Raw genomic sequence first — 9,566 nt, 5'->3', positions numbered from 1 at the left:
TATGTAATGTGTCATGTTAACTTTTCTGTGTGCTATACTGGGGCTTGAACTCAGAATCTCACACTGGAGTCAAAGTTCCACTTCCAGTATTTTGCTAGTTAACTGGAGATAAGAGTTTCATGGACTTTACAGCCTGGGCTGGATTTGAACCATGATCCTCAGATCTCAGTCTCCTGACTAGCTAAGAGTATAGGCATGACACAGGGGCATTCAGCCTTAACTTATTTTTTAAAAGTTTGTAAGCTTGCTGACCTGCCAGGCAATAAAAGCATCTCACTTATTGTTTGATGATCTCCTTTTTCACCAACAAGACATTTCTTATGTTTAATTGCATGTTCATGTCTTCATTCATTTCCTCTCCTTTCCTCATTTTTCTACAAGAACGTTGAATTTTTTTCATTTCTTGACAGGTTTACATTAAAATCAGAGTACATACATGTTATAAATGATTTGTTTTATCATACATATTTTTATTTGGGAGAGTGTTATTTTTGCAATAAAATTATTTTCCATTTCATGAATTCTTTCATTCTTAAAAAAAGTTTCTACATTTAATGCCATGATGAAAACACTCTTCTCTCGTTCAAGAAAATATCCCCTGCAATTAAATGTTTTATAGTTCTGTATAAAATTTGTGTGCTTTGATACTTAAATCTTATTTTCTGGAACAAGGAATCAGGTTGAAGTCTTTTTCTCAAACAACTGTTTGAATACTATTTATTACTATCATACACAGAAGTTCTGTTTTAGAATTTTTTTTAGTTCTAGAATTTCCACTGAGTTCCTTCTAGACTTTTCATATATCCCCTAAAATTTCCATTTCTTCTAAAAACTTAACCCTTTTTTTCATGGATTTGTGGCTATCATATACCTACTTTAATTTCCCTATATTAATTTCATTATCTGTGTGGTCTATTCTTTTTCTAAGCATTTTGAAGCAATTTTTCTCTCACTCTATCATGCTTTTCTCTTTCTTCGTGGATTTTTCTGTTACTAAGCTTTGTATGGGATGTGCTGTGAAGCTTTCTCGTGTATTCAGCTTATTTTTTATTCTCTTTGTATAGTTGTTTGGAGGGTTTCACCTCAGCATATCAGCTTATAAGAATGGTGCATCCTGCTCACTGTCACCCTTTGGATCGTCTCCCCCAACCCCGCCTGGCGCCCCAGGGACTAGCTCCATGTTCACACTGGACGGTTGGTCTGCATTGAGTAGTGTGACTAGTTGAGAGCCTTTAACACCCCTTATGTCGAGATCGTCTTTGTTTTCATTTTAAATTCAACCAAACCTCGCGGGCCTCCATGCGGGGAGTGTGCTGGACATGCTTCTGAGCTCTCCACCCCAGGCTGTGTCCATGCAGCGCCCAGGGAAGAGCTTGGCACCTTCGCAGAGGTCCTTGTCTTTGGTTCCAGCAAGAAGTAAATTAGCAGAAGGTTCCTTGTCTGTGGGACAGTGTGGGTTCCACTTCAGCTCAGGCCTTACTCCTGAGACCCGGTCTTGCTCCTCGGTGAGGTCCCCAGCCTCCAGAGAAAGCCAGGGATGCTGTCCAAACGCCAGCATGCCGGTGGGGATGAGACCCCTAGCCGCCGCCACTTCTGATTTCTCTGCATGTTGAGGATTTGTACACAGAATTTGGAGCGCCCTCTCGTGGCTGTCTGGGGTTCTCCCAACCTGTTATGAAGGCCAGGACCCAGCTGGCCAAGCCTCCCGCAGGTAAGATGCATTGGGAAAGCTGGTTGAACATCTATGTTTCTAGGGAGGCGGAAAAGAAACAATACCTATAGCCACATGTCAAGTGAGAGATTAATAATACTTTTTTTCTTCATCCCATTGCCCATTTTCTGGCGAAATAAAGGTTTTGAATATTTAGATTATGTAAATCCTTTTATTTCCTTGTTTCTGGGGGGGGGGGGGTAGGGGAATGAGGAGAGGGTGCGGCCTGGGACACACCAGGTTGGGGTCAAGAAAGTGCAGAGTGCGTGGATCTCCCTGCATCCCCAGCCTCCTGCTCTCAAGGCTGGAACGGGCCAGGTGGTCACAGAAGTCTCAGGTGGTTGCAGGGGGTCACAGGTGTCACAGGTGTGGTGTGGCCCCGCCCACCTGGACCCATGTTTGTGGTCTTCATCTGCCCGTGGTGGTGCTGCACCAGGAAGGCGCGAGTCCCCCCACCCACGCAGACAAGCTTGCTGGCTTGCCTTTTCCTCTCTCTCTGTGTGTGTGCATGATGTGTCTGTATGTGCATGTGTATGTGTGTCTGTGTGTGTGTGTCTATGCATGTGTATGTGTGTGTCTATGTGTGTGTGCGTGTGTGTGTCTATGTGTGTGTGCATGTGTGTGTGCGTGTGTGTGCGTGCGTGTGTGTATGTGTGTCTGTGCGTGTGTTTGTGTGTGTGTGTATGCGTGTGTATACGAGGTTGATAGGGCTTGAACTCAGGGTGGAATGCTGTGCCTGAGCTTTTTCACTGGAGGCTGGTGCTCTACCACTTGAGCCACAGCTCCATGTCTGGCTTTTTTTGTGGTTCACTGGAGATAAGCGTCTCCCGACTTTCCTGCCCAGACTGGCTTTGAACAGCCATCCCTAAATCTTACCCTCCCTGATGGAATGGCAGTGTGAGCCGTCCGTGCCCAGTTTAGGAATTTGTTTTTGAAACAAGAACTCTTTTCTTTAGCAATGGGACTGCTGGACCATTCAGCTCCAGTTTGTTTGTGTTTTTGAGCTGAATATCAGCTTTTAAATAAGAGTTCGTCGGCAGTGTGCTCCGCTCAGCTCTTTATCAAAGTCACTTTGTCCACTGCCATTTGCACGGCCTATTAACAGGACAGGGAGATTTCAAGGAAAATTAGAACAGAGAGCTCGATCAATCGATGAAACACAGCAAGGACACCGGTTCCGGACGCCACGTTCCCTGCCCAGGCGGGGAGACATCATCCACTGTGTCGGCCTGGCCACAGTGGAATTCACCAACAGTCACACATAGTCTCTGACACTAGCCTTCTCCAGATTCCAAGTGAAATGCTGAGATATGAAGTCCCGCCTGGGCCCAAGCTGTATAAATTAAAGCAATATTGATCTGAAAGTACAAGGAGAGTAAATAATGGAGGTGTTTGCTGGCCCTGCATTGTTAGACATTTCGTCTTCATTATGGTCTCCCGAGCAAGCGCTTGCAGCCCATTATCTCTGCAGACAGAGCAGCTCTGTCAGCTCTCAGGCAGATTTCCTCCTCACAGACCTCTTTCTGGACTCTGATTTCCTGCCCTGGCCAAGTAGACCATATTATCCAAGCCCTCCCTTAAAAGTGCCACCAGCATCTCCAGGGAGACAGGTGCAGGTGCTGGGTGAACGCTCCCTTCTTCCCATGCTCCCTCCGTGAGCACCTGCGGGGAGACGTGGAGTCTTCGCCGGGGCTGGACATGCGTTCACGAGTTCAAGGCATGGATACCCTGGCTGTGCAGCCCGGCGGCCTGGCCCGCACACCAGTGGGTGGAGCATGAGCTCCTTGCCTAGGGATCTTTCTAGAGCCCGTGTTTGAATCCTGGTGGAACATAGCATTTACATTCTCCAGGAGAAATGGTCACAGCCCACTCCTGTGGCAATGTTCGCTGACTGTGGGGGTGACGGGAGCGGGTCAGCACACTTAGAAAGCAGGATGTCACAGTATTGAGCTAAAGCCACGTTCTCTTCCTCAGGCAGTCTGTGAAGTGGGGTGGATGTGTGTCCTGCATGATGGTGTTGGAGGGAGGTCCTTGTGGGGGGAGATTTTGGGGGGAAGGAGGTTGGCTGGTAGCAGGGTGACCTCATCTGGAGGCCCTGCAGATCTCTGCCCGCCCTACCCGAGAGGACGCAGGAAGTGAGCAGCCTGGAGGAGCCCTGTCGGGAGCCTGCACCCCGACTCACACCTGCACCCTGGGCCCCGGACCCCGGCTCATGCTGGAACCCCGGGCCTGCAGACTCCATGCCATGGGAGTGAGCTTCCACCAGTCTAGGGCGCTTTGTCACAGCAGCCTACGCTGACGAGAAACGTCCTTTTTCTTTTTTGTAGAAAGTGTCCAAAGCTAGAAAATAAAGACCCAAGCCCTGCAGCGTGTGACACAGCCACCTAACACAATCACAGAGTCAGTCAATGTGGGTCCCGGGTCCTGAGTCTGCCACCGTGTCCCTCACAATCTCGGGTGCCTGTGTCCCCACCATGCAGTGTTTCCACCATGCAGCTCTTTCTTGTCTGACACGGAGCCGCCCACGGCACGGCGTGGCGTGGCGTACGTGAGCATTTAAGCACTTGGCAGGGAGCACATCATCCTGGCATCTACTTCTACTTGGAAATCAACTCTCCTTTAAAATGTAAGTAAGACACTAGGTTGGAACAAACGCGATATTTCAGCTCTTCTGTTAAATGTACTTGCTTGCCTGGCCAAAACATCAGCCACCACCACTGCCCCCAGCTTAAGCTCAGCCTCCACATCGCCATCCACCGGTTCAAAGTCCACCTCCTGCTAGAGTTCCCAGGGCCTAGTGTGGGAAGGACACATGTTTCTCCAGGGAGCACTGTGGACTCCTGTGAGTTTAGCAATCCATTCTCTGAACATTGTAGTTATGTCTGTTCTTGTTTGCTTGCTTGTTTAATGGATGCTTCAGACCCTGGTGGGGACCAGCACTGTGTCTTGAGCTCCCTCCCCTTCCAGAGGGTCCAGTGGTCTGAAAGTCCCAGACTTCTAACCATCCTGGGTCTTTCTAGCAAGCAACTAGTTGCTCACCATCTAGGAGTCAGCTCCCTGCTGCTCCATAAGAACCAGAGAACCTGAGCAACTAATACGCACTTAAAACAATGAATGACACATGTGTGCATGGGCCCGCCCAGACTGTGTACAGGCGGGTGGGTGGGAGAGGGGGCAGGCAGGGTGGGGGAGGGTGAACCTGTGCCCCGTGTCTGCCTGAGGAGGGGTGTGTTCTGATGATGGGGGCAGGGACAGAGAGCCGTGGAGGGCTGAGTCCGGTCAAGGTGCTTCGCACATAGATGAAACCTGTGGGGACAATTAATAGGTGATAATAAAATGTGTGGATAAATCACCAAGGAAATTCTAAGAGATCTGGAGCTCTGGACAGGAATCCATGAGGAAGATGGACCACAGACACACACACAGGCATATGAGTGGACCACAGGCACGCCTGAGCCTGGGAGCTGGACTAACGTCACTGCACACACCATCGACAATGCGCATCTCAACATCACACGCAATCCTGAAAACAGTCTGGGAAAAGCTTCTACTCTGACATTAAGGGGTATAATGCAGAGATCAATGAAAACCCGTGGGCTTGACGCCACGCCCGCAGCCCTGGGTAGATTCCAAGAGCCTGACAGCTCTATTTACAAGGTTATTTTTATTCCGCTTTAAATCAAGAGCTTGTGGTTATTCAAAACAGAGTACAAGAAGAGCACAAATGGAAATGGGCAACCTATTTTGTATTGTATGTATTTCTCCATAGCAGGTTTTATAGTGCAGTAATTCCAGGACCAATAATAATTGCACGGAGAATCCACCAGGGCATGAGCCAGCCTTCCCACCACGGATGGGCACGCCAGCACAGCTCAGAGCGGTCGCTGTGAGATCCTGTCTAGGTTGTCCCCGGAAATGGGATCTCTGCATCCCCAGCTCCCCACATCCCAACCATCGCCTGTACCCCAGAACCCCACATCCTGACCATCACCTGTACCCCAGAACCTCACACTCCCACCATCACCTTATCCCCAGTAACCCACATCCTGACCATCACCTGTACCCCAACACCCCACATCCCAACCATCACCTTGTACCCAATACCCCACATCTGTACCATCACCTTGTACCCCAGTAACCCACATCCTGACCATCTCCTGTACCCCAACACCCCAGATCCTGACCATCGCCTTGTATCCCAGCACCCGATCCCATCGCCCTGTACCCCATTAACCCACATCCCCACCATCGCCTTGTAACCCAGCACCCCACATCCTGACCATTGCCTTCCACAACACACTGCCAGCTCAAAGCATTTCCAGCCACAATAATGCAGCCCCCGATGTCTCCACAGTGCTTTAGGAGAAGAAGGCGGCTGCTCTTGCTGCACCTGAGAGTTTCCCAGAGCTGGTTCATTAAATGATTCCAGATTGGTGTTTGTAATGGAAGAATTGAAAACAAAAGGGAACCTTTGGATGGCTTTAGTGTGGCTGAGACCACACCAGCCCAGCACAGATGAATTCTCCATTCCTGGTTCGCCTAGCCTCACACGGACCCATGGGCCTTCCACCTCTTGCCAGCAGCTGCTGCTTGTTGGTGAAGACGGTTGACAAATGTTTATCACACATATACTCAGCAAGAAGAATACTTTCAATAAAACAATAGTGACAAGACAATAGTATTTTGTAAATTGTAAATATATAAGACATAATGTCTTAAGAACCTATTTTAAGAACAAGTACAGTAACTGTTCGGTGTTTGTGACTCACACCCATAATCCTGGCTACTCAGGAGGCTGAGATTTGGAGGACCAAGGTTTGACGCCAACCTGAGGACAAAAGTCCATAAGACTCTGTCTCTAATACACCAGCAAAAAAAAGAGGCTGGAATTGTGACTCAAGTGGTAGATCACCAGCCATAACCAAGAAAGCTGAGTGAGTACAAACCCTGACTTCAGGCCCCAGAACTTGAAGAAATACAGCAAGATGACAGCCAACACCCCAAGGGGCAGTGCACACTCCAATTCCTGATGAAGGTTCTGGGACTAGGAGACAAGGCTTCAGGAGACAGAAGGTGAGGAGCAGATTCAGACGACGGGGAGGGGGTAAGATGAATTCCCATTCAGAAGGCAGTAGACAAAGGCCATGTTTTACTAAAACTCTGATTGATATTGCAGTTGTACAAATGAGAACTAGAAATTTCAGAGAACTACAGGTCTTAGCTTCAGATGTAAGAGAGGCCTGGATTCAAGCACTGATTGGACAAGTAAGTGTCTGGGTCCCAGGGTTCCAGGGTCCCAGGGTCCCGGGCTGTGGGCTGTCACACCCCAGCTTCTCCCTGGAGGTGTCCCGGCTTGGAGACTCCTGCCCAGAACACAGATCACCCACTACATGGGAGTCAAAAGTTAAAACATGGAATTTAACAGCTTTAGGGGAGTCTCATGTGTTGCCAAGAACGGCTCAAGGAAGAATGCATCACGGCTAAATACGTGGAGAAGCATTCAACATCTCTCACTAGAAAGGAAGCATAAATAAAACAGGATTGAGATTCTCTTTCCCCCTTCAGAACGGCCATTGTCAACACCAGCAACAACCAAGGCTGGCAGGGATGGGGGTGGGGGGCTGTTACACGGTTGGCGTATTCGTGTGAACACTAATCCCACCACGTTGGTGGCGGGATGCGTGTTGGTGTGACCACTCTGAAAGCATGAGATTTCCTCAGATACAGAACTGGACCTCAGCCCAATCACCCAGGCCCACTTCATATTTCCATTCCAGAAAAATCCCTCACTACTTCAAAATTTAACTGGAAGAGAAATACGTAAGACTGAAATTCAGCTCATTGCATTATCAAACTGTATGAGGAAGAAAGAGTTTGGGAATTAGAAGAAACAATGGAGGTGGATTCACTTCCTAGGAAAACCTGGGTGGTTAATTTGTATATGATTTACAGTGTAATTCAATCAACTGTGTGTTTGGGGGGGGTAATAATTTTTAAAAACAAACATCCAAAAATGATGTGCATCATCAAAACCTCCATGAATCAGAAGCGGAAGCTTGGGCAGTGCGTGGCCAGGGCGTTCTGTTCACTGGGCCCCATCTAACCCAGCCCTGCGGCTGCCACCTGGCAGCTGCCCAGAGAATACATGCGAAATTCAAGCCAGGTTGTGAAGGAAGCCCCGGCTTCCCCTGGGCATCGGGTGTTGTTGCCTGATCTGTTGGCTGTGGAGGAGGCCAGCCACTGTTACTCCAGAGCGCTCTCCACCCAGTGGAGAGGCTGAGGAGAAGCCGGGGCTGAACTCATCCCAACAAGGCCGAGCCTCCGGCCAGCCAGGGGTCAGCTAGCAGCAGCCCCGGAGAGGAGACTCAGGAGACCCTCGGGAGGGAACCCTGTCCCAGCCCTGCCCGAGTCCCTGACTCCCAGATACTACTGCATCAGTGGAAGATGATTGGCAATGCTGTCATTCCTCGGGGAAACGGATGGACCTGGAAAACCTTACGTGAAGTGAGGTGAGCTGGGTTCCTATGTGGAAGTCAGATCTAAGCTGTAAGCACAAGATCACAAGTGGACACATTCATAAGCTGACTGTAGGGTGGTGTGCACAGGGAGCAGCACAGCCATGTCACTCCCTGAACACACACTGTGAAAGCAGGAGGGGGTGGGGGAGGGATGAATTGAGAGAGAGAGGGAGGGAGGGAGGGAGGGAGGGGTGAATGCACTCAGTGCCATGCTCCTGAGTGAACACGGAACCCTCTGTCCCACGCTCATGTGTGAACACGGAACCTGCTGTCCCACGCTCATGTGTGAACACGGAACCCGCTGTCCTGAGCTCATGTGTGAACATGGAACCGGGTCACGGAGGCACAAGGGTTTAGGGGAGATGGGGAGAACGAGGAAGGGCGACAGAGACCAGGATGCAGTTTAAAGGTAAGGGAAAACAGGACATTTTAAAAATAAAAATAAATCCTCCAACTCTTCAATGAAATTGAAAGAGAAAGTTCACTACCGAACACATTCTATGAAGCCATCATAACCCTCATCCCAAGATTATAGCATGGCTATAATCAAGAACTCTAATAACAACAGTTGCTGGAGGGGATGTGGACAGAAGGGAACCTTACTGCATTGTTGGTGGGAATGTAAACTTGTTCAACCACTTTGGAAAGCAGTATGGAGGTTCCTCAAAAGACTTCACATAGTGCTCCCCTATGACCCAGCAATCCCACTTTTGGGCATTTACCCAAATGTTTACAAACAAGACCACACTAAAACTACCAGCACAACTATGTTTATTGCAGCATAATTTAAAATAGCTAAGATATGGAACCAACCCAGATGCCCCTCAGTAGATGAATGGATCAAGCAAATGTGGTATATATACACAATGGAATTCTATGCCTCCATCAGAAAGAATGACATTGCCCCATTTGTTAGGAAATCGAAAGGCTTGGAAAAAATTATATTAAGTGAAGTAAGCCAAGCCCAAAGAAACATAGGTCCCATGGTTTCCCTTATTTGCAATATCTAGTATATGAGTCAAGCAGAAAAGGTCAGATAATGTGATGTTAGGAAAATGAACCCTTAGATATGTATTTAAATGTTTTTTTCTTTCATGCATTTGTTTCTAATGCATTTATAAGATTATTTCTTTGTTGCTTTGTATGTCCCTCCCCCACAGTATAACCACTGTTTTCACTGTATTTGATGTTGGTATAATTTGTGGAGGAGATGGGGAAAAACAAGTCGTTTAAGGTTACAAGTGGACCCGTTGCAACAATGAGTACAAGTGGTCATGTGGAAAACGAACTTTACAACTTTGGTGGGGGGGCCGGGGGAGGCTGGGAAGGGATGTGAA

This window comes from Dipodomys merriami, unplaced genomic scaffold (assembly GCF_024711535.1).
Source record: "Dipodomys merriami isolate MVZ:Mamm:240054 unplaced genomic scaffold, mDipMer1.0.p SCAF_8, whole genome shotgun sequence".
Classification (NCBI taxonomy): Eukaryota; Metazoa; Chordata; class Mammalia; order Rodentia; family Heteromyidae; genus Dipodomys; species Dipodomys merriami.
Note: the sequence above shows the minus strand (reverse complement) of the source record.